This window comes from Pipistrellus kuhlii, unplaced genomic scaffold (assembly GCF_014108245.1).
Source record: "Pipistrellus kuhlii isolate mPipKuh1 unplaced genomic scaffold, mPipKuh1.p scaffold_m20_p_1, whole genome shotgun sequence".
Classification (NCBI taxonomy): Eukaryota; Metazoa; Chordata; class Mammalia; order Chiroptera; family Vespertilionidae; genus Pipistrellus; species Pipistrellus kuhlii.
This window is the reverse complement of record NW_023425404.1, coordinates 131,025,268-131,051,989: the sequence shown is the minus strand read 5'-3', so window position 1 is coordinate 131,051,989 and position 26,722 is coordinate 131,025,268. Positions and strand designations below refer to the sequence as shown.

Here is a 26,722-nt window from a genome sequence, read left to right as displayed (position 1 = left end):
GTGTATTCCAAGCTGAAATGTAACCCATGTGTCTCTGATTTGCTTACACTTAAATCATTATAAAATGTTCAACTTTAAAAAAGGATGTCCCAGACATCTTTTGTGTCATCCTCGTGATCCTCGTTCAGGATTCTTCTTAAGAATATGACATTTGGAAGAGCCGATGGAGACAAAGCCCCGTGTAATTAATCAGAATTCAGAACTTACAAACTCTGCATAGATTTCTGTCTGTATGCAGAAAAGCATGAATTTGTTCAATTAAGAAGAAAGAATTAGTAAATGTACTAAATTGACCTATTTCCTTAGAAAACCCCTTTAGATCTTTACGATAAGGCCTGTCTAGCTTGGACTCGTCTTCAAATACCTTCTTCAGACTAGTCAAATAAGATGCATACACAGCGAATGAAAGATAAAACTTTCTTGAGGATGTATCGGGGAATGTAAGAAATGGGTGAGCAACTCAGGCACCAGAAGAATTAAGTTCCATATGTTCTTAGATAATGTTAAAGATTAGCACTTTTCTCATATTACATTTTAGCCATTATAACATGATGAATTAAGGGTTCTAGGGCATAGAGACTTAGAGAAGCAGACTGTGGACACTAAATCAACTAGGTTTCAGGGTGTGGACTTGGTGTCTCTAACCCAGGACAGTAGTAAGTTATTGAGAAATAGATATAGCCCACCTTCTGCCATCCATCCCCCCCTTCTTTTACTGCAGGCTCTTTCTTAGGGGTGGGGTTGGACTATAATACAAAAAGGAGGACGAAAATAAGTTCATGAAATATGGTAGCAATCATACTTGGGTAAAAACTACTGTTTGAATTTTAATCCTACTATTCTGACTTCGACCTTCACTTACTTGCTTTGTTCATCGCGCAATGGGCTTAGGGAGGATGAGTTCAAGTTCTGGGCAAGGTTACAGGCAGAACTTTCTTTTTCATTAAAGAGCCAGCCCTGGGTACACTTAGTGGTTATCTCGATGCTGGCCTCGAAAACAATGCTGTTCTATCCAATTAAAAAAAAATGCACCTGGCATGATATTGAGCTGTAGGTATATCTGGTCTCTGGCCTGCAAGGTCAGACAGCTAAGTTTATCTTCATCATTCTTCAAACGGGCTAAAGCAAACTAAAAAGGAACATTTTATCTAGAAAGAGCAACAGAAAATTCCAAAACAACAATTTGTTGTAGAATAGGAGTTTTCCTTCTCAGAACCTTTAAAAATAACTACCTGTCCCTAAAACCTCGCAGTCATGTAGGGTCGGCCTGCGTGTGGTACTCTTGCAACTACCCTGGCCAGCTCAATAAATCCTTGTTTGCTTTTTTTTTTTTTTTTAATCAATCTTTATTGTTCATATTATTACAAAGGTTCCTCATTTCTTCCCCTCTCCACCAGGTTCCCACTCCACCCTCCGCCCCCTCCCCACCCCCCATTGTCCTCATCCATAGGTGCACAGTTTATGTTCACATGTAAACAAGTTTGCTCTCAATTCCCAGGGCAGAAAAAAAACATGGTTTAAAATTATTAGATTTTAAAATTTATTCTTAGAAGTGTAAAAGTTTATTAATTAAAAAAAAGAGAGATTGAAAAACCTGATGAACAATAATAGCTGTTCATTGCAGTAGAGTCGGCGATATGGGAGGGGAGTGGACTGACTGTTCTTGTTTGCTTTTTTTAATAAATTATCAGCCTCCGGTGGTCTTATTTTGAACCCAGGGTTCGACCCCACAACAGTTCATAGCAAGTCTGCATCTTTAAAATAAATACTTATAAGGACTTGAAGAAAATGTTTGTGTTCCTTGCTCCAGATAAAGAATAGCAAAGCAATAAAGCAAAACCCTGTGACTGTATCTGTAATTTAGGGAGAGAGGGGTGGGTAAAGAAATAAAAATAAAGACTTAAACTATATCACCTTAAAGTCACCCAGAAAGGAGGCTCTCTTTCTCAGAGGGAGTGTGGACAAGGTCAGCCTGATATTTGAAAACACAGAAAGGGGAAAGAAAGGGTAGGCACAGTGTGCTTGATCAGTGCTCATTTGCTCTAGTTTGTCATTTCACACTCCCAACAGAACAACGTGCATTTCACCCGTTTAACCTCAGTTTGTGGCAGTTTCACCTTTATAGGGTAGCACCTCCAGCTTTCTCTCCTTTCCCTGGTCTAATAAGATGCAGTGAATAGCTTGCAAACATTTTTGGAGACTTTCTAACACCTCAGTACAACCTAACCAATGGCTGGCATGGAAAAAAAGAAGTGGGAAGAACAGCTGAAACGGATTGGAGACCATCCGGACCAAGCCAAATGGATTCTGCCATCTGATGCAAAGAGGAAGCTGCAGGGACATCCAGGACCATCACCTAGTTTCTGACCCACACTGTGACACTGAACTTATTTCACTGGGAAAAGGGAAAGTCTTGATTTGTCCTCAGTTACATGCATCCCTATAAGGAAAAACCTCCGAGACCCTGTTGTTTCTTTGGAAGAGCCCACAATTACAAATTATGAAAGTTAGGAAAATTATTTGTCATAAAACAAGAGAGCACTGCATTTATTAGAATTATTCAACATTGCAAGATGTAGCCCAGCTAAGGTCCAGCCAAATGTTCAGTCCAGTTGAGGTAGGCCCTGCAAGAAAAGGATATTTCATTTGAACTTGACTGTCAGTTTTGCACTTAAGGCTAAGGGAACTAAATTTCTATGGGCAGGAAATTGATTTTAACAAAGCAAAATTTGTTTCCTTTAAAAAATGAAAGAGAGAACCAACAAAAGCTCTATTGAGGATTATTTGTACTAGCATTCTTTTTTATTTTCTCATTATTGGCACATGGATGGCTCTTCCCCTTGTAAGCCTTGGCTCCAGGGACACAATGTTCTCCAACTTCCCTGTTTCTCTTCTCAAGCTCTTCAGTCTCACAGCATTCCATTGTCATTCCCTCTCCCTATTCTATAGAGATGCATGCTAATTAGCAAAAACATCTCAACAGGCTCAGACTTGGATACTCATTTTCTCTCTTCATTTTTATAGTTTTCAGTTTTATGATTTTTCTCTTCAGTTTTATGATTATCACTGATTCTTGACTAATACTGCATTCTTTATTTTTCTTTTTTTTTAAATATATTTATTGATTTTTTTACAAGGCGAAAGGGAGAAAGGATAGAGAGTTAGAAACATTGATGAGAGAGAAACATAAATCAGCTGCTTCCTACACACTCCATACTGGGTATGTGCCCTCAACCAAGGTACGTGCCCTTGACCAGAATAGAACCTGGGACCCTTAAGTCTGCAGGCTGATGCTCTATTCACTGAGCCAAACCAGACAGGGCTGACTAGCACTGCATTCTTAAGTATGTCTAACAGTTTAATGGGACTCATTGGAGTGTAGTCAGAAAGCAGTTATCTTTTCTTCACTCCTATCTTTGCTCTCTGCAGAGGCAGGTCAGCTAAAGGAGGGAATACAGAGGAATAGTATTGTAGAATTCTCAGATCCAGAAGAACCAAACCACCAGAATCTCAATCCCAGCTCCCACAATTAATTAGAATAAATATATATGCTAGTTAATATAATATAGTAAACTAGTTTGTATATTTGAACTAACATAAATATTAGAATGTCAGTAATAAAAGCTGACATTATATAATAACCTTCATGCTATTCAAAAGTATTAATACTTTTGAATAGCATGAAGGTTATTATATAATGTCAGCTTTTATTACTGCTATATTTCAAACAGGTCCTATAATCTTTTCAGCTACTTTAAAAGAAAAAGACCTCATTTTCTGATCTTCTTTAATCCTCATCCAAGGATATGTTTTTATTGATTTTAAAGAGAGAGGAAGGGAGAGGGAGAGATAAAGGCATTTATGTGAGAGAAACATTGATCAGCTGCTTCACCTTCTTGCTCAGACTGGGGATCAAACCTGCAACCTGGGTCTGTGCCCTAACTGGGAAACACACCCATGACCTTTGGGTGTAAGGATGATACTCCAACCAACTGGGCCACACCAGCCAGGGCTCATTTTCTTATTTTTAAAAATCTAATAAAAACTCCAGTCTCTCATCTAATTCAGAGCTGTTGTTTTTTTTTCATTATATAGACCTAATCTGGACTTTGTAAAACAGCAACAGAGAAATGGTCTATGTCTTTTAATGTTTTTCTAACTTTCTCTTCAACATTATTTTCCTGCTCAATATTTTCCTTCTAAACTCTCTAGGGTCAGGGTGGGGATGAGGAATTACAGATAAAGGGGCAAAGGCTACTTTCCTTATTTGGTCCTGTCTGCATTTTTCTCTTGGCAGTGAAACGCCCTCTGTCAGACATTCAACTTCTGCCTCTTCAGTTTGTCAGGTTCTTTCCCAGGAACTCTTTAAATATCAACATCTCCCTGGACAGTCATGGTCTATGCCTATTGTCTTGGCACAATTACTAATAACACCCCCTCGGACTCTCTAAGCTGCCATGATTTGGGAAATAAATTATGCAATCACCCTAACACTGTACAACTGTTCAACATGAACAGCATACTCTCCAGCTGACCTCTTCTACTGTGTGGCTCCACTATCTTCCTGTTTCCTTGGAATCTACCACTTCATCCATCTAGTCAGCAAGTTTAGGAGACAAGATGGTGTGGCAGATTCTACAAGAGAGTTTTAGAACCCAAGCAAAGAACTGGCATAAATCACCTCTACCCACATACCACTGCCAGTACCATGTCTAGTCACATAACTTATGACTCCAACTTTTTTTTTTTTTACATCACACCACTCCCCTTTTCAGTTGATCTTTCTGGATCTATCCAACTTCTAAATACAATGCTAACTAAAAAATCGAATTTTCTTGGGAACTGAGAGGATGAAAGCAAATTGGTATCTGTCCAGCCTTTGCCAGGTTCCACACTCTTCAGCAAATATTCATTTCATCTTCTTCCCACACATAGATCACATTACTTCCTCCCCGAAGGACAACCCAAAGTCCTCTCCAGTCATAGTGCCTAAGATTGCAGGTGATGTTCAATCCCTTCCATCAGGTTTACAAATGACTCATTTTTGTTTGATGATCAGCGGACTAAAATGCTGTGTTTTCTGCTTCTCCCTTCCCTGCATATACTCAATTTTCAATGGTAGAGCCAAGGACAGGCAAACTTCAATAAACATCCCATTCAGAAAGAGGAAGAATGGGAGACATATGGTTTTCTCTGGGAAGACATTGTGCTAGCCCCTGTTCTGGTATGTGGAGAGTATTTGATTTAATCCTTATTCTATTCTCTGTGAGGAACTCCCTCGCCCATATTCTTTGGGCCATTTGTTCTGCTCTCTGGGAGAATATCAATCTAAAATGGGTACTGATGAGCCTTCCCCCTGTGAAGGCACTTAAATCTTTTAAGCTACATTCTACTCATGAATAATTTGGTTCCAATCTCTGTATTGTCATAATCAAAGGCTTTCTAAACTAGTGCTGTGTTTTTTGAAGAAGTCAATTGACTCAAATGCTCAGTAAATGTCTAATCATTTTGCCTTCAGTCAATTCCATGCTCTGTATACCAGTAACCACACCCAAAATTATTTCTTAGACACAGTAAGATGTGGCATTTAAAAAGACTTTGAAGAAAAAATACCAGTAAAATGTATTTGTTAAATGAAGTGACTCTGGGGAAAGATCCAATTAAGGGTGTGGTCCTCCCACTCAAGCCAGTTAATTTCAAGGTAGCCAACATTAAGTTGAGAGAAGGAAAGAGGCATGAAAACAAGAAAGCAAATAAATAAAGCCAACATGAGATTGAATTAAATCAAGCTGCTTTAACAATTTTTTTTTTTTTTTTTTTTTTTTTTTTTTTTTACCTAAAATAGCCTTCTTTTCTTTCTTCAGATGTGTTTTGTGGGAACACCCCATCTCTTCCACACCCTTACCAAACATACAAGTTAGGGATTTTTTTTTTCACATGGCAAAAGCTTTTAAATACACAGCTGCTATTTTGGTTTGAGTCCTTCAAATATGTTAAGGGTAGCAGTTGTGTGCATTTTTTTGTTTTCTTCTGTCATGGTTGAAAGTTGGCTGCCACAGATTTTACAAGAACATCTGCACTGATGGAAGGAATGGGGAAAATGTGGGGCATCAGCAATTTGTCCCTTTTATCAGGAAATCAACATTGGCATCCAGTATCTACCATTCTGCTTATGTTCTACAGTTTGTTGGGCAATACTGTCAAATTTCTAAGTTTAAATACAGTAAAATAAACTTAGTAATTAAAATATCAGAATTAGCCCTGGCTGGTTTGGCTCAGTGAATAAACCATCAGCCTTCGGACTGAAGGGTTCCAGGTTCAATTCTAGTCAAGGGCATGTACCTTGGTTGCAAGCACATCCTCAGTAGGAGGTGTACATCAATGTTTCTAACTTTCTATCCCTCTCCCTTCCTCTCTGTAAAAAATCAATAAAATATATTTAAAATAAAATATCAGAATTAGAGCCAAAAATGCATATTTAATATATAACCAAATTTTATAATCCTTAAAAAATTGAGTATGTTAAACAAATTGCCTTATACTGCAATATAGAAAGGAAATAACTTGTAATTTAGAAAAATAACTCTAACCAACTGATTTTCTTACAAATGATTCATTTTTGTTTGATGACCAGTGGACTATGAGTTCTTGAAAGGGATTGAAAATTTTGTAAATACTAAAAATAAAGTCACTTATAATGACCTTGATAAACAATACTGATTGGTTCAATCAGTCATGGGTAAGATAAATGTGGGTGACTGAATTATTGGTATATAAGAAAAGCAAGAAAGAAAGGGAAGGGAGGAGAAAGGAAAAATTAAAGATAGTTTTATCAATAACTCTATATGTTAACCAGATTCAAGCCAAATTAGAGCAAGATTCATGAAATTAGCATTTTGGAGGGAAATTATGTGGGACTATAGCAATTGTTCAGGAGCAGTTTGATTGTGATTCTTATGGATTTGACTTTATAGTTGGTTGATGGAGGGGAAAATGCTAATCACAGTGAGGCAAAGGCATAAGGAGTGCCAGACACTATTCTGGGTACTATAATTAATACTTTCATTATGCTTCATTTAAACTTAGACATTTAATGACACTGCCCAACTCAAATTCGCCCAACACTCACTAGAAGAGGAATTACAGGGAATTTAAACAGTTAGCCAAGAAATTATAATAAAAATATTATTGTAACATGAATGAGAAAATATCATTTTATTTGAGAGATGATGGTGAGAGCTCTCAAATGGTTTCAGAAGGCCATGTTAAAGCTATTGAGATAAGTTTTGCAGGATGAATGGGATCCAACACACAGTTACAGTAGAGAAGGGAATCCCCTGCAGTTGGAAGAGCATATTTTGAGACATGGACCCATGAAAGAGCCTGAAGTTTCTGGAACCATGAGCAAAAAGATTTGTGAGATGGTAGATAACAGTGGCTCGAGCTGGAGCCTGGAAAGTAAGATGTTGGTAAGGTTACAAATTACTTTGGGCGGTCTGAAATGTTTATTCTTTATCCAGGGGCAACAGAGATATCAGAGGGAGCAGGTGACTAGCTTTCCTAAAGAAATTCTGACAAAGCTATAGAAGATATCTAAGAGAAAGTAAGATTAGAGGCCAGGAGACCATTTTATTACCATTTTGTGAGCAAGAGTAGATGAATTCCTGAACTATATAAGTTCAGGTGGGAACAGAGAAGAGGAAGAAGACCCAAGATATATTCAGCAGGTTGGGAAACTCTACCTTAAATAAAACCTGAAAATAAATAGGCGAGTTGAGGAAGACTCAGTACTTCTGACTTTGATGACTAGTGGATGATGATGACATTAATTGAGGTGTGGAATATTGAAAGAAAACAGATTTGAAAGGAGGGGCACGTTAAGGTGACTATATGGCATGCTGGTGTCTCTTAGATATTTGGAAATGAACTCCCAGAGCTTGAGAAATAAAAGTGGTGAGAGAAAAATAAATTGGTATCTACCAGTGTGGTGAAATCCAAGGAAGAAGATGAGATCCTTTGGGGAGGCTAGATGAAAGCAGGTATCAAAGAAGTAGATGGAACTTTTCTAGGACATTAGATAAGAGCTAGTAAGTTGATGCTTTTGTTGAAAATAATTGCTTACTTGGGTCCCTTGCCCCTCTCCATTCTCCTTCTCACATCATGCCTTTGCACATAAAACACATAATAGGCAGGAAGGGAGAAAAACTGATTCGTTCTCCCTGAGAACACTTAGCAACTTTGATAAAATATTTAATGAGACAGAAAATGGAAGCTATTGATTAAAATTATGCATAGCAGTTAACTGTAAGATTCAAATATACTACATGGATAATTAAGACTTGCTTATATGAAAGACATTTAAAAGATTCACTAAAATCTTATAAGAATACTAGGGGCATAATGCATAAATCCATGCACCTTGAAAGGAACTGTGGGCCTCAAGGCTGCAATGGGCACAGGGATGGGTCCTGGTCCATCCTCTGTGCCTCTGCCAGCCTCTCCCACCTTGGCCCCAGTCCTCGTCTGCCGGCAGCCCAGCTCCCACCAATGCTGCTCCCATATGCTGACCATGCCGGCTCCACTAACACCCGCTGATAGCATTGAGTGATCAAGGCCAATGCCAGGTGCTAGCAGTGGGTGCAAGTAGCAGCTCTGGCACCAGCAGCGGGTGTGAGCAGGGTCAGCGCCAGCAGCAGGTATGAGCACCAGGCAGGACCGCAGTGCTCAGGAGCAAAGAATTTTCAGTAACCACCAGAGGCTCAACCCAATGACAGCAACCAGTGCCCCGCCTTGGTCTGGCATCCCCACTCACGAGCTCCATAATGGTCAATGCCCACCATTTTCCATGGGAACCCCCTGGTGATCAGCTCACGTCATAGCTACCCATTCTTTGCTTGTTCTACAATTTGGTTTATTGCATTTTAGGGTATTATATATATATACTAAAGGCCGGTACACAAAATTGGTACATGGGGAAGTGGGGGGGATGTCCCTCACCCTCTCGAATCTGGGACCTCTTGAGGGATGTCTGACTGCCCATAGCATTGAGCCTAAATAGGCAGTCGGACATCCCTCTCACAATTCAGGGCTGTTGGCTCCCAACTGCTCACCTGCCTGCCTTCCTGATTGCCCCTAACTGTTTCTGCCTGCCAGCCTATGACCCCTAACCACTCCCCTGCCAGCCTGATTGATGCCCAACTGCTCCCCTGTCAGCCTGATTGCCCCTAACTGCCTTCCCCTAAAGGCTTGGGTTTCCCCCAACTGCCCCTCCCTGGAAGCCCAGTCCCTCCCAACTTCCCTTCTCTGCCAGCCTGGTCACCCCCAACTGCCCTCCCCTGCTGGACTGATCACCCAACTGCCCTTCCTTGCAGGCATGGTCCCTCCCAACTGCCCGTCCCTGCTGGCCATCATGTGGAGGCCATCTTATGTCCACATGGGCAGCCATCTTGTGTTTTGGAGTAACAGTCAATTTTCATATTACTCTTTTATTAGATAGGATAGAGGCCTGGTACACACGTGGGGGCTGGCTGATTTGCCCTGAAGGGTGTCCCAGATCAAAGTGGGGGTTCCCTTGGGGCATGGAGCAGCCTAGGCGAGGGGCCTGTGGTGGTTTTCAAGCAGAGGCCCTGGTATATGGGATTTATTTATCTTCTATAATTGAAACTTTGGCCAAAACCCGTTTAGCTCAGTGGATAGAGCACCAGCCTGCAGACTGAAGGGTCCAGGGTTCAATTTCTGTCAAGGGCATGTACCTTGGTTGCGGGCACATCCCCAGTAGGGGGTGTGCAAGAGGCAGCCAATCAATGATTCTCTCTCATCGATGTTTCTAACTCTCTATTCCTCTCTCTTCCTCTCTGTAAAAAAGCAATTAAAAAAATTTTTTTTATAGTAAACCTTGTCCACCTGACTTGATGAGGTCCCTGACCTCAACAAACATGAAAAAGGGAATTCACACTTCACTTTAGTAGCAATTATTTGAAAGTTAGAACTACAACTTAAATTTATAAAACAATCTCTTGACTCATTCAGCTAAGTCTTTTATGGATTGTTTTACAGTTCTTACAAAACTTGGGAAATAACTATTGAGAAAGGCCGCTGATGATAACAACCTCTCTTGTCCTTGTGTGTCCTCCATTTCCTTTTACATATTCCTCAAATAGAATAGAACTATATGCATAACAAGCCTCAAAATGACCAGAATAATGAATCTCTGGCAAATAAGTTCACCACCTTTATTAATTATTACATAAAACACACAGTAAATAATTTCAAATGAATCAGAAGAGCCTTTGATATGGATTTTAGTGACTTCTTTCCTAGAGTGCTCTTGGGTGATTTCTGGAGCAATTCCTAGACCAGTGTCTAACCCTCAAGAAATGCTTCATCTTGGCAATGAAGTACTTTGAAATGCTGGCAATAGAAATATCTTATGCACCAAAATATGTTTAACTAAGTATTTAGCAATAAAATATGTTGTGAGGGCTTTCATATTACATATTGGTATAAGTTTATTACACATTTTAAAAAACAATAAATTATAAAATATTTTTGTATTATACAACAGATACTTTGATTCAGAACTTGACAACCTAGTGTAAAAATTATAGTCTATGGATCATTGGGTCACTTTTCTAATATACTAGGGCCTGGTGCATGAAATTTGTGCACTGGAGGTGTCCCTCATTTCAGGCTGCACCCTCTCCAATCTGGGACCCCTTGGGAAATGTCCGACTGCTGGTTATGGCCCGATCCTGGCAGTCAGACATCCCTCTCACAATCCAGGACTGCTGGCTCCTAACCACTCATCTGCCTGCCTGCCTGGTTGCCCTAACCACTCTGCATGCCAGCCTGATAGCCACCCTAACTGCTCCCCTGCCAGCCTGATCTCTCCCAACTATCTTCCCCTGCAGGGCTGAGAGGACTGTGAGACTCTGGCTGAATGAGGCAGGGCTGAGGAGACTGGGGGACTACAACTGGATGAGGCATGTGGTACCTGCTGCCCCCCAGCAGGCCTGAAGGGACTGGGGGACTCCGGCCAGATGAGGCAGGGCTGAGGAGACTAGGTACTACCATCTTGTAGCTGTGGGTGCCACCATCTTTGTGAGGGTGTGGCAGTCAATTAACATTCCCTCTTTATTAGATAGAATTCTTCAAACCTAAGGTACTCAATGCTACAAACATGTATTCAGGTTTTTATAGAACAAACTTTGCTTCTCTACTCATTTTAAACAATCCTTATATTGTAGAATTCAAAAAATTATATAGTATTTAAATTTTTTAAATTATATTCAGAATGAGCATTTGCTTGTATTATCTTTATGGACTATTTGCTTTTGACATGACTAAACTTGTTTTGTTTTCTAGTGTTGAAAGAAGTAGAAAAATTGATCCACTTAATGAACATTTCTGAAAAATATTAACACAGAACAGTGAAAAGGTTTAGATTTAAAAGAAACAAAGACAGCTGCTGGGGGAAAAGAATTAGTCTACTAAAAAAAATGAACACAGTTTTGTTTTCAAGCACAGCTCCAAAGGCCATTAATGTTTTCAATCTAAGTGAGCAATAAAGGCTACTTTGGAAAATATCTGTTCAGTAACAGCACTGATTTGAAAAATTAAGAAAATAAGTTTCTGCAAAAGAGAATATAAAAAGAGTATCCAACCACAGTCATAATAATTATCATCATCACCCAGAAGCCTATTGTGTCAACCATGTACATACTGCACACAACCAACCAGCAGGTCACCGCTAAGAGACCTGGTGGGATAGAGAAAAGATCTCTGAGTTCAATCCATCTGTGTTCCTCCAGGTCTGTTGCTAATTAACAGAAAGATTAGGGCCTCCATTTCTCAACTTCAAAATAGATGAGGCAGCAAAGGTACTTTATAACTCATTCTATATTATGAGAAAATAACACAGAAAATCAAGGATAAAGCAGTGATACACCAATTGCCATAGGTAAAAACTTGGAGAACTTTTTAGTTGAAAGTTGGCAAATTCCCCAGCAAGACCACAGCTTCAAATTATCCCTCAACCCATAATAATTCTTAGGGAATTATTAGCATATTTCTTCTGAGCCATTACTATTTTGTAATGTACATCACTAGAGTATAAAAAAATATTCTGTCCCACCACCTGGCTGAGATGTAGCAAAGAAGAATCAGCAGGTAGGTGCTGGCACCTCCCACACATACTCTCTCTTGCTCTACAATGTGGCTTGGAAAGTGTTATCACCCTTCAATACAGATTAAGCTAAAGCAGATATTCAATCTGCTTGTGAGCTGAGATATAGACCCAGCTCTAGAGATGGTAGAATCTCTTCATAACATCATTTAATACTATCACAAAAATAATGATTAATGGAAAATGCAATTTATGCTTCATGTAGGTAAATCACTGAATGTTCAAAACATTTAAGAAAATCTAGTTTCAATTTGTTTTAATTCATAGTAATTTTCTTATGGCTCATCTGTTATTGCTCTCCAACAAATGAAATTATTTGTGTGTCTGTCTGCTCCACTGGACTGAAAGATCATCAAGGATAGGAGTTGTGAATGATTTGTTTACAAGTTTTCAACCTAGAGCTCTGTCAGACAAATAATATTGTTTAATAAATGTAGACCTAATTTGAAACATTTAAGAAAATTTATGAGATAAAACAGTAATATTGAGAATATTTTTCCATGGAATCAGCTCTTTCACTTATTTTTAATTACTTTTAAATGAATTTGTGAAAGCACCTTTGTTACCTTTTAGTGATAAACCATTTTAAGTGGACCATCAGCATTATCTGTGAGCATAGTTTGGAATGACTGGTCAAAGATAGAAATAGAATCTAGGTTGATGTTCTCCTTCAAGATCTCCTTAATCTTGCCTATGGGAAAATCAGAGTTAAGGCATGTCAATCTCTATTTTTTGTTGTAGTCATTGTTTTGTTTTATATATCATGATGTAAGCAGCTCAAACACATATCCAGAAATGGTTTTTGACATGTTTCCTTCTTTTCCATACTCTTCCTCACTCCAAGAGAGAAGGAAATTAGCTTTCTGGCTGACTATCCAATCTCATGTCCACCAGGACCCATTAGTAATTCTCAATGGGGCAACGGTAGTGAATCTGGCTGATGATAACTTGGCTGAGGAGTTAGTTGACCTACCTGCTGATGAGCTCATCCTCAAAGTAATTCATGACTCTAGCAGATGTTTAGACTAAACAGAATGGTAACCTTCTTCAATCTCCAAAGCCAACTGGGATCCAATGCAAATCTTCTAAGCCATGTGCCACATACAACTAGGACACAAAGAACAGCAGAAAGACATCCAGAGGAGCTGCTACTGTACTGCTTCCTCACACCTCTGATCAAACTATTGAAGCTACAAATGACTGCTGTGGAGCTATCGTGCAGAGCTGTGTAAGCTGCCTACTAGAGGAAAATGAAGAGAGGAAGATTTGTACTGAAATAAATCTGCTGCTTACAAGAAGGAAAAATTTGATTATAGCAAATGAATCGTAGTGATTCTGAAAGAGCTAAATTGATAGTTTCAAAAACCAGAGATCCTTCTTTATACACAGGAAAAGCATTAAATAGAAAGTAAAACAATGTTCTCTGAAACAATTCTTTCTGTCTCTAGAAATAAGTAGATAACTCACTGGTGCATAGACCCTGAATGTTTCATAGGAATTAAATTACAATATCAGATTTTTGTGGCATTGGATTGGAGCCTATAAACACCTTGTCAAGATGGACTGACATATTAATCACATAGCGATAATTAAATATTACTTTTTAATTTGATTGTGTGCTCATATACAATTGTATATGCATATATATTCATTTTAAATTAAATCTGGAGATCAAAAACCAAAAAGGTTGGTGTTGTCTATGGCCATACTCCCCTGCACACTCCAAACCTATTTCCTTTTCACTCTAGTTAATGATTTTCTACATACTTTATCTCACCCAACTAAAAAGAAAGTCATATACTACCTAGATGTTACTTTTACCTCCTAAGAATATTTTTCAAATGCACATTGTCAGGGTTTTCAAACTAAAGGACAATTTTTACACTATAATAATGTATGACTTAGAGATTATACAACTATGAAAATTCTATAATTCTGGGTGAACATTTCAGTTTTGATAGCCACTATAAATGACATAAAATTAACTGCAACATCTAGCCAGACATGTGCTTAATAATGTAAGAAACTCTTCTCCAACACAAATGTTTAGGTAGTCTCTTACTTTGGGGTTAAAGCTTAAATGACTTCCAGTCTCAGTTTTGCCACATCCCAGTGAAATTCTAAAAATTTAAAGTGTGTTACAAACTTCTCAAATAAACGACGACATTAAGTTTTGGAAAGCACCCATGCTTTGTAGTATTAAAATGGACCATGTACACTATAGATCCTAGAGGGTAAAGTTGTGTAAGGTCAGGGAATTCTTAAAGGCTTTGAAATACTAGAGTATGAGGGCATGTACTCTTTAAGTCTTCACATCTCTAACAAGGAAGAAAAAATCCATCAATGGGATTGCTGCCCAGGCCAAACAAAAAGCTTATTATTTTAGGGATAAAATACTTTCAATTTTCAATATTATTTCTAATCCATTATCCATATTTCTTTAAGTAGAGCAATTTCCTTTTAAGTGGAGGTAGTTGCATCTTCACATCTATTTGAAAATGCAATTAGATGGAAATATAATACGCTACAGCTGGAAAATGAACAATCCATTTTTTCTCTTCCTAGACAAGGTCACACTGCTGAGCTCTCTCAAGTTGAGCGTGATACAGAAGTTGAGCCATAAATCCAATGAAACGGAAGACTCTGGCATCCAAGCCACAGCAAAACCCAGTGTCAAAGGGGCTCATATTTGATTCTGTCTGTCTCATTTAAAAACTTTCAGTTATTATTAACAAACAACCTCTCTCGTAGAAAACAAAAATCTGTAGTATTTTACAGACCAGATAAACAAAAGACATTGTCATTTTTACTAGTAAACCAAAACATATTTAAGAGGAAAAAAATGTAAGTGAAACTAATTTGCTACATATGTTTTATACATACAGTACATAAGGGGGTTGCTCTGACACCATATGGAAAGCATCTGAACTTGTAAGACAATGACCTTCATAAATCACTCTAGGCTCCAACTCCAAATTATGTCTTGTTCCCCCACTCATGGGATAGTCACTATATCTCATATAAATTCATTATGTTATATGTGCACAATAATCTATCTCTACCTTTATAAGGAATGATGTCATAATGTAGAGGCAAGGATTTTTTTTAAAAGGGAACAAGTTCTCCCACCAGATGGGCCAACCTATGGTACTGCTTCTCCAGATATAATGTTTTACAAGGCAGCATATGCACGCTGCTTAAAGGAAGAGGAAATTAATCAAAGGAAGAGGAAATTGATGGAGAAAGAAATGAGCAGTCTGAGAACACAATGTTTCTGAGGTTTCCTGATTTCTTCTTCTTCCAAGGTAAATGTAAAATAAAAACGCCTATATCTTTTCTCATACTTTCCTTTTATATATTCCTCATGGACGTCCATCAAAATGAAATCTATGCTCTGCGAGTAATTTTTATCTGTAATGAATCACCAACTATGGTACCAGTAGGTTTTTCTCTAAACTAATGTCTTGCCATGACAGAAGTTTAAACTGAGGAGCAATAAGTTTTGCCTCTGGTTGAATGGGGAGGAAAAGAAAATAGATATTTTCTACCATCCAGCTTCTTTCTCCATAGAAAGTTTTATTTTAATAACTTCCTTATTGATCCCATCTTTCTTCCATTTTCTGTACTTAAGGAATATAGTTTTATTTGTGCTATTTATTCACTTTCAATCACTTGTGGAAATGACCATTGATTTAAGATGAATACCAGTGAATGGTCCTGAAATGAAAACCTTGTATAAACATATCTAAGGACTACTTTTCAGTCCCTTGAAATTGTCTCCCTACTCTTCCTCTCTCCTTCACTCCAGACCAGTCAACAAACATGTAACATAAGGAATGGAGAGGCCAGATCTCAGGCCACAATAAATACATGTTGAATGAATTAAGTGAACATTAATGGCTATAAAATGAAGACTTATTATGAGAATGACAACCTGGAGAAATTATGTCCCATCTGAAGTGAGCAGCTCTGAAAAATCGTTGCAAGTCAGGATTGCTCTGGGGGTGGAAAAACACTATAAATGGGCCATCCATGTAGAAGTTGAAAAATTATGTCTATAGCCTGGCTCAGCCCTGCAAAACAAAAGTATGCAACATCTGACTTAGAAGATACATTTGTTGAAGGAAGGAAGTATAGTTGAAAATATAGATTCTCAATGAACTCTAACTGCTCTCTAATGGAAGGTGTTATTATATATATTTGATGAGATCAGTAAAACATGGCAAAGCAGTGAACTACAATAACATAAAAAACAGGAGTAATCTCTACATTTAATAGTAAAATTTTGCATGAGACTACTAGGAATAAGATATTTTATAATGCATTCATAGTTGATTATCTTCCACTATCTATCTATACTAATAATAACCTAGGGCCGTCATGACCTAAATGACCGGATGGACAACCAGTCACCAGGAAATGTATGGAGCACCTCTAGGTCCTTTCCCTGTGGCCCACAGGCTCCTATCACAGCAAGGCTGGCAGCAGGCAGATGGGTCAGTTGGCGAGAGGGTGTGGGGGCTCAGCAGGCTTGACAAAGTCATTAGCCTCAAGCCTGGGGCTGGGTCAGAGGACTAACGACCTCGCTGTGGTGGCTGTGGATCAGGCTAAGAGAGAGAGGCAAGGCCTGATCTGGAAGCTCCATGGCTGCTGGCGATGCCTGGAAAGAGAGAAAAGTGGGGCCTGATCAGCAGTTGCAGCGGCTGCTGGCAATGCCCAGAGAAAGAAAGAGATAGGGACCAATCAGCAGCTGATATGGCTGCTGGTGAGGCCCAGAAAGAGAGAGAGGTAGGGTCTGATCCACAGCTGCCATGGAGGCTGCGGATCAGGCCTGGAGATAGGTCCAGAGAGAAAGGCAGCTGTTAGCGGGTCCATTCTGGATTTCCCAGAAGAGCCAATGGCTGCCTAGGAGGTGGAGCTTTTGACACCAACTGGCATAGAAACCAACCAATCAGAACCTAATCTGGGTGAACTGTGAAGGCAGAACCCAAGGTGGGGGCTGAGTAGGGGTTTTAAGGGCAACAGTTGCTTGGTGTAAGGTGTAAGAAAGCAGTTTAATTTTTAATAACCAGTCTGGCAGTACAGTGCATATAGCTGACTATCAGCCCAGATATAGAGATTATATATTTTTGTCTGTAAAGAGTATCTCCTCCTGTTAAAAACGGCTCCTCCCTCCCCCAATTTAAGCAATTCTATCCAAATAATATACCTATACTAATAAAAGCGTAATATGCTAATTAGACCAGGTTAACTGGCCATCTTCTGGACTACCTTCTGAACAAAGCAACAGTAGTGGAGGCTGAGGCAGAGGCAGTTAGGGACAATCAGGCCAGCAAGGCAGAGCAGTTGGGGGTGAGATCAGGCTGGCAGGGGGTTAAGAGGAATCAGGCCAGCAGAGAAGGGCAACTAGGCCAGCAAGGGAGGGAAGTTAAAGCCGATGAGGCAGGCAGACAGAGGTGGTTAGGGACAATCGGTCAGGCAGGCAGGCAGAAAGGTTAGGGATGATCAGATAGGCAGGCAGAGGAATTAGGGACAATCAGGCAGGCAGGCAGAGTGGTTAGGGGCAATCAGGCAGGTAGGCAGGTGAGCAGTTAGGAGCCAGCAGTCCCAGATTGCAAGAGTAATGTCTCCAAGGGGTCCCCAATTGGAGAGGGTGCTGGCATGGCTGTGGGAACCCCTCCATGCACGAATTTCATGCACCTGGCCTCTAGTATATATGAAAGGCTAATATGCAAAGTGTCCAATTGGGAGTCCAACCAGGAGAATGGGAATTCAATTGCTCACTATGACATGCACTGACCATCAGGGGGCAGCATGGAACATGGCAGGCAACCAGCAGCAGCAGCAGGGCACTGAGGGAGCGAGTGAAGGAGGAGGCAGGGAAGCAGGGAAGCGGGGAACCTGATTGGCCCTGATCAGCAGCCAGGGCTAGGGACCCTACCAGTGCACAAATTTCATGCACCAGGCCTCTAGTTTTGAAATATTGTGCTAAAGAGATTGACCTTTAGAACCCCTAATTAACAAAATAATCCTAAAAAGCCTGCAAATACATATAATTAAGCATACATACACATACATAGTACTAAATGTAAAAAAACAAATAACAAGAATCAGATTTTTTTATTATTATAATTTTGATGTTTTCCATGAAAAATTAAGTTTAAAAAAAATGTCTTTAATGACCCTGTTTTATTCAATTACTTACTGGAAATTTAGCACTATTAGGAAGTAACACGTTTGTACACAAATGCTATATTAAATATTATCTTATAAAGATTTTGATCCTAATATGAGAAATTAAAAACAGTACCATATTATAAAATATTGCTAATGTTCTGTGAAAATTTTTATTTTAATTACTGAGTATACATTTATAAGATCAGGCCATTCAGTGCATAAACTATACATATATTTTCATAACTAATCTCATATTTAACTTGGATTTCACAAATTACCACCACTTTAATCATTTCATAAAGTCACTTTATGTTTCTCCACTTTTAGCCATTAGGCAGTGTGAAGGTCCAGAATTATACGCTCATTATAAAAAACTAGAAACCTAGACAAAATAGTCAAACAACTGTTTTCAAACATGAACAATGCAGGACTGTAATCCCTCAGAAAAAGAAAACAAATAAGGCAGGATACAAATAAAGACCGAAAGTCTTGCTGAATTAAGGATACAGAAATGAGAGTTCAGATAGCATAACAGTGATAACAAAAGTTCTAGTTACCTGCATAAGGGTTTCCTGTGACTTTGGCTAAATTTTTATTCCTAGAAGAAAATATCATGAGTCTGGGAAAAGAATAATTACCAGAAAACTGTAAGCTAAACAATTCTCAGAGCACACAGGGCTGATAACCATCATGAAGAGTTTCACAATTCAAAGTGAAGAGACCTCATTACATACACAGGAACTTGATAGAGAGCCTCAAGGTTTTGCCTCAGTGGAGGGACTGAACTAATTCTAGAATAAAATTACTCCATACATTTCCTAAAAAGTTTAAAAACTAATCTTGAAAGGACTAACCTAATCCAAAGGAACCCTCACCATAATGCCAGAACATAGTCCAACCATCTTTAAAGACCAAAGCAAAATCAAGCAGTGAACAATGAGAGCTTTTTGACATCTGGCATCCAAAAGGAAAATGTCTAAAAAAGAGAAAAAAATATTTAGACATATGACCCATAAAAAAAATTAACAGAAGTAGACTTCACAGACATAACAATTAGCAAACAACACAATTAAAATAGCAATTTAATATGCTTAAAGATTTTCTTAAAATTATAAACACAATTAGCAGACAAATACACCATATAAAAATATTTTATAGAACTTTTAGATATAAAAAATCATGATCTAAAAACAAAATTTACATAGGACAGATTAAAAACAAATTATATACAGCTGAAAAAAAAGATGAGTAAAGTTGATTAAACAACAATAGAAAGTATCCAAATGAAATCTACAGAAAGTATCCGAATAAAATTTTTCAGAAAATGAAAAAACTCTATTTTAATAAAAAAAAGCAACATTCTAATTAGACCACATCCTCACCAACTCTTGTCGTTTGTTGATTTGTTGATGATAGCCACCTACCAGATGTGAGGTGGTACTGCATTGTCATTTTGATTTGTTTCTCTGGGTGACTGAGCACTTTTTCATATGCCTTCTGGCCTTCTATATGTCCTTTGCCTATTTTTCAATAGGATTGTTTATCTTCCTTTTGTTAAGTTGTATAAGTTTCCTGCAGATTTTGGAGATTAACCCCTTACTGATGTATCACTGGCAAATATGTTCCCCCATGGAGTAGGTATTCTTGTCATTTTATTGATGGTGTCTTTGCTTTGCAGAAGCTCTTTATTTTGATGTAGTCCCATTTGTTTATTTTTCTCCTTAGTTTCCATTGTCCTAGGAGATGTATCCCTAATTGTATTGCTATGAGAGATGTCTGAGATTTTGCTGCCAAGGGTTTATTCTAGGAATTTTATGGTTTCACATCTTACATTAAATCTTTTATCCGTTTTGAGTTTATTTTTGTGTATGGTGTAAGTTAGTGGTCTAGTTCCATTTTTTGGCATATATCTGTCCAATATTCCCAACACCATTTATTGAAGAGACTGTCTTGACTCCATTGTCTGCTCTTGCCCCCTTTGTAAAATATTAATTGAGCATAATGGCTTGGATGAATTTTTGGGTTCTCTGTTCTGTTCCATTAGTCTATATGCCTGTTCTGTGCCAGTACTAAGAATTCTGTGCCTCAGTGTTAGGAGTACAGTGGCTTTGTAGTATAACTTGAACTCTCAGAAAAGGAAAACAAACAAACAACCCCATTTTTCATTGCAACAAAAATGTCGATACTTAGAAATAAATTTAACCAAGGAGGTATTGTAAATGACCTGTATTTGGAAAATTACAAGACATTGAAAAAAGAGATAGAAGAAGATATACTCAAGTGAAAGAATATACTGTGTTAATGGATTGGTAGAATCAACATCATTAAAATGTCCATAATACCCATGGCAATCTACAGATTCGATGCAATCCCTATCAAAATACCAACAGCATAATTCACAGAGCTAGAACAAATTCTCCAAAAATTTATATGGAATCAAAAAGACCCTGAATAGCTGCAGCAATCTTGAAAAAGAAAAAACAAAGTTGAAGAAATCAAAATACCAGATTAATGAATGTTAATTCAGTCAATTTAAGACTAGTCTCTTTGTGTTATTGATTGCCATATAACAAGCCATTTTAAAGCTCATTAATATAAAACACAGGAATTTGGACTCTCACTGCAAGGATGGCTTATCTCTGCAACACCATCTGGAGTCTCAACTGAAAAAATTCAAATGACTGGGGGCTAGAATTATCTGGAGATTCCTTTACTCTTGTCTAGCACATGGGGTGGCATGGTTTGAAGACTGGGCTCATCTGGGATTGTCAATCAGAGCCTACACCTGGCTTTCTCACGTGCATTGAGCTTCTTCAGAGTGTGGCAGCCTCTGTGTAGTCGGACTCCTAACACTAAGGCACAGAATTCTAGATGCAAATATTCCAGTAACCAAGGACAGAAATGCAAGACCTTCCTGACCAAGCCTCAGAAGAGACATAGCTTCATTTACATTGTACTCTCTTGACTGAAATAGACATAAACCCATCCTGATTCAAGAGGGAGGGACATAATATAATTGTATACCTCTCAATGGGAGATGAATCATAGAACTTGTGACCATGCTTGAAAATTGCCTAAATAACTACATGAGAATACTTCAAATGCCAGGAACTCTTTGTGTGCACACTGAAAGACATTTTATAGAAGTTTCCCCGAATTTGGAAATGATCCTTAAAAAGTTCTTTTGCCATTACTAATAAAGAATGATAAAGCTGAAAATCTTCATAATAAAATTTTCTAATAATAAAATTCTTAATAATAAAAATTGAACTTTTACCAACTATCTTAAAAGAAAAAAACTGAATAACTTTTCTGTCTTTCTAAAAAAAAAAAAAAAAAAAAAAAAAAAAAGGTCAATCAAATAGAAATGCAGTCAAAGCATAAGAAAAACACTACACAGACAGGTTAACAATAACATGAAAATATACTTTTTTGAGATTTTGGGATTTTTTTGGTATTTATCTTCTCTTTATAAATCAGTATCTATTTTGTACCTAATTTTTTTTAAAAATTATTTATTCAGTTATTACATTTGTGTTCTTAAACCCCATTACCTCTCCAGCTTCCCACTCATGCAATGGAATAGAATAGAGAACCCAGAAATTGACCCAAATCACTATGCTCAATTAATATTTGACAAAGGAGGCATGAATATACAATGGAGTCAAGACAACCTCGTCAAAAAATGGTGCTGGGGGAAATGGACAGATACTTGCAAAAAAAAAAAAATGAAACTAGACCACCAACTTACACCATAAACAAAAATAAACCCAAAATAGATAAAGGATTTAAACATAAGATGGGAAATCATAAAAATACTAGAGGAGTCCACAGGCAGCAAAATCTCAGACATATCCTGGGGCATGAGTGTACCTAATTTTTTAAAATAATGTCTTAACTTCCATTGATTTCAGAGATGAAGGGAGAAGGAGAGAGAGAGAAAGAAACATCAATGATGAGAGAGAATCACTGATTGGCTGCACGCCTCCTACTGGGGATTGAGTCCACAACCTGGGCATGTGCCCTTGACTAGAATCAAACCCAGGGCCCTTCAGTCTGCAGGCTGACACTCTATCCATTGAGCCAAACCAGCTAGGGCTGTACCTAATTTTTACCAATAATTGAATAAGCTTCAGGCCCCTGTATCTTCCAGGGTCCTTATTTTCATGATGTCACTCTTTGCCTTCCCACACCTCTTTGGCAGTTCCTTCTTACCCTTTACATTTTTCTCTCTCTGCCCTGCCCCCCATTGATATCAGTGACCCAAGATTCTGAACAAAAGCCTTTTGTCACCTTATTTGACAATTCATTGTTGGCCATCTCACACTATTATTTCAGTCACCACCTGTAATCTAACAACTCCTAAATGTGTGTGTAGTTGGGACATTTAACAAGCCGCATGCCTGGAGTATAATCACATGACAGCTTTATGTTACTAGCCCCTGCCCCTTTAAACCTTATCACTGTGTGGTGAGCTGCTCCAGCTATCAAAAGTTTATGCCAGTCATGAAATCCAATGTCCCCCAGTTTCAGAACACACATAGAAAGCTCCCCTTGTGGATCCAATGAAGCCCCTCCCACCGCACAGTGGGTTTACCTCCCATCACCACCACCACTACTTTGGGTAGAGATAAGAGAGGAGACTCACAACTCGGCTTTCCCCAAAAACTTTCTCTTGCAAGTCCTCTCTGCTTTCATCTCCTGGTGTTCTCAGATGCTTGGGGTTTCAGTGGAAGCTCTAGCACCCCTTTGGGAATGCAGCATGGTGAACTGACGTGATGCTTCTGCTGAAAGGTCAGAATGGGTATCAGACTCCAAAACTGAACTCCAACTCTCAATCTTTTGACCCCTCCATGTTTGTTCACTTAGTCAGCCAATATAGAAACCTGAATTATTCTTTTTTTATAAGCTTTTTTAAAAATATATTTTATTGATTTTTTTACAGAGAGGAAGGGAGAGAGCCAGAGAGTTAGAAACATCGATGAGAGAGAAACATCGACAAGCTGCCTCTTGCACACCCCCTACTGTGAATGTGCCTGCAACCAAGGTATATGCCCTTGACCAGAATCAAACCTGGGACATTTCAGTCTGTAGGCTGACGCTCTATCCACTGAGTTAAACCAGTTTCGGCTAGAAACCTAAATTATTCTAACACCATTCATCACCAAAACTGAGCACTTACAACCTCAAAAATTTACCCACTTTTTTCTTATTTTGGATCAGGAACCTATCTTCTCACCTGGTCTGTTACAAATTCTTAATTATTTGCTCATTCAAGTAAACATTTGGGGATCTACTATGGATATATATCCAATTATTAAGATTAAAAATCCAATCCCTTCAGAACTTCATAGGCTAAATGGAGAAAATAATAAGCCAACACTTATAATATAATCTTATAAGTCCTGGATGGCAAGACCTTTGTCTATTTTGTTCTTTACTGTGCACCCAAGACTGTAGCAGGATCTGGTACATAATAAAAATTAAATGAATTAAGGAATAATGTAGCATTTGGACATAGATGCTGTCAGAGCACACAGTCAAGTCCCATGAGACCCCAGAATGAGAAAGAAACCAAGAAACACAATGCTTCAGCTAGATTTGGATACTGGCAACTATTCCTGGCCAAGTAAATAGAATATAGAAAGGCACGGAAACAAAAACAAAAACAAAACAAAAAAAGAGCATGGGACAAGTTGGAAGCTACAAACAGTTCATTATGGCGTGTGTGTATTGTGAAGGAAGGAGGGAGGAAATTATGCTAAAGATTTTGATAAGAATCAGATAATAAAAAATATCCCATGTCATGCTAAGGAATTTGACCTAGAACTTGCAGGTGGTAGGGAGTCATTGAATGGCAAGTCTCAGCTCCTTCACTGAGAAGGCTTCCTCTGGAGCAACGGTGAGGCTGAATTGGAGAAAAACCAGAGTGTAGATAGAGATGCCAGAGAAATGACAATAATATTTGGGGGTTTTAAATATTGAAATAGAATAAATGTTATTCCTTTCTTTCAGAAATTACTCCTTAGCCACAAGTAGAATGGGCAACAGAAACAACATTTCATCAAACTGTATTTAAGGTTATGACAAAGGTTCCCAGAGGCGCTGAATGTTACGCTGAGGGACACTGTGAGGGAGATAGATGTCTGCAGCTGCACCTCAAACAAGGTCACAGAGTGACATTACCCAGTACAGGGGATGCTGCTGAGGGGACACTAGCAAGACCTTATTTGCAATAATGGCAAGTGTGTGCATAGACCGACAGAAAGGCTTTCCCTCAATACAGAAGAAAACTGGGGGGAGGGGGGAGGGGGTAAGAGGGGGAGGAAGGGGACAGAATAAAGCAAAAACACAAAAGCACTCTACTCACCCAGAATGACCCGTGGTGAAACAGAGGCATTCGATGGATTTTGTATGATAAGCAGTCTTGCAGAGGCTGATCCTTGTTGACTGGAGAAAAGAAAAAGACAGAAAGAAATCACAGATAAAACTTGAATCACAAGGCACTTTGAATAAGCATTGACATTTATGAGCAAAATACAATCAATACAAGGAGAGTAGGCTAATTATTAGTAGCCAACATTTTATTTTACCTCTCTCTGTCCATGGAAAATCTAGTGGGGGGAAAAAAATAGAGATAAGAATGACATAAATAACAAAATTATTAAGGTAACATAATTATTATTCAATTAATAGAGACCCAACTTTATATCCTAAGACCAAAGAATGCACTTTTTATAAAGCTAGTAGCACTTTCTTAAAAATTAACTATATATTATGCCAGAAGAAAACTTCAATAAATTTCAAAAGGTGGGAGTAATAATAATTGATAATCTCTGATCAAAAACAATAAAATGTTTAATGTAAGTCAGAAACCCTACTGTATGATTGTATAATTTAGCACAAAAAGTAATATAGGCATAAAAGTTATGATGGCCTAAAATAAGACAATGAGAAACAATAAAGAATCAATTGATAAAACTATGTGGTGATCAGAAATGGGAGCTGAAAAAGATGACGTTGTCTATAGAAATTTCTAGGCTTTTCAATTGGGAAATGGGTGGATCACTTTGTCATTCATTAACATTAGAGGTACCTTAGGTGAAATAGCTTTTGAGGAAAAAATGAGTTCATTTTCAGTCAAGTTGCTTTTGAAATGCCATCTAGACTTCAGTGGATAAGTTGGAACAGGCAGCTAATCTTTTGCACTGGCTAAGTGACAAGGGATTTATTTGAGATCCCTCAAAATGACTTTGAATAAAAAGATAAGAAGACACAAGAGAAAACTCTGTGGTTCACAGATGCATAAAGAGAAGTAGAGAGCGAAGATTTAGGGAAAGTGACCCAGAGTCATGTTTCTCCTTTCATAGCATTTATCACATTTGTATGGTTTTATGTCCATATTTCCTGCTATATTCTAAGCTTCATGAAGATTAGGATCCATGTCTATAATAGGCACATTCTGAGCCTGGATTAGAGCCCAGGAAATAGTAGGTGATCAATAAATATTTATTGAATTCATAATTCAAATAATGCGTTAATCCAAAATATCACCTCCATGTCAACCCCTTCGTCTCTTTCTTCCTGCTCTACAAATCAATCTGATCTTTTGTCCCTCTTTCTGTCTCAAACATCCAGCCTTCCTCTTTTTGTTAGCTCTTCTCTTTGTTCTGTGGAAAATCTCTAAGAAAGGATAAGCTGCATAAAATAGCAATCTTTACAAATACAGTGACCAAAAGGAAACTGAAAAATTAATATTGGGCCGAAACCGGTTTGGCTCAGTGGATAGAGCATCAGCCTGCAGACTGAAGGGTCCCGGGTTCGATTCCGGTCAAGGGCCGTTCCTTGGTTGCAAGCACATCCCCAGAAGGGGATGTGCAAGAGGCAGCTGATTGATGATTCTGTCTCATCAATGTTCTAACTCTCTATCCCTCTCTCTTCCTCTCTGTAAAAAAAAAATATATATATATATATATTTTTAAAAAAAACTAATATTGGGTCAAGTGGACCCCGCTGGCATACCAGCAGCTTAGATCAATAGAGCAAAGCAGTTACAGTAAAACTTCACTTTATGTAATCACTAGCTTCTTGGAAACTGCAGCTTTAAGCAAAATGATGTATAACAAAAATCACTTTGCCATGGGCCAAACTGATCTGAACAACACTTAAGTTCTTATAGCATATTTCTGGTCACAGAAACATCACCAAACAATCAAATAAGTGTGTGCAGTACATACACTTAAGAAAAATTAATAAAAATAAGTAAGATAATGATTTTCCAACCTATTTGTCCCAGTTCAAAATGGCAAATGGCCAGAGCCATATCCAGACAGTTCAGGGCACAGGGTAGAACCCCTTCCC

General features: G+C 38.3%; 2 long non-coding RNA genes across 3 annotated transcripts in view; one reads left to right on the top strand and one right to left on the bottom strand.

The window, feature by feature from the left end:
* The window catches only part of LOC123653320, a 46,839-nt gene that overhangs the window by 9,763 nt on the left and 10,354 nt on the right, over positions 1–26,722 (bottom strand). For both annotated transcript variants that reach the window (XR_006743052.1, XR_006743054.1), the window contains exons 4-5: positions 24,732–24,811; positions 13,158–13,291 (exon numbers count right to left, since the gene is read on the bottom strand). This is a non-coding gene — a long non-coding RNA (uncharacterized LOC123653320). The remainder of the gene's footprint in view (positions 1–13,157; positions 13,292–24,731; positions 24,812–26,722) is intronic.
* LOC123653322 lies at positions 92–24,801 on the top strand. The gene is made up of 3 exons (XR_006743055.1): positions 92–102; positions 9,442–9,448; positions 24,720–24,801. It is a non-coding gene; the product is annotated as an uncharacterized LOC123653322 (long non-coding RNA).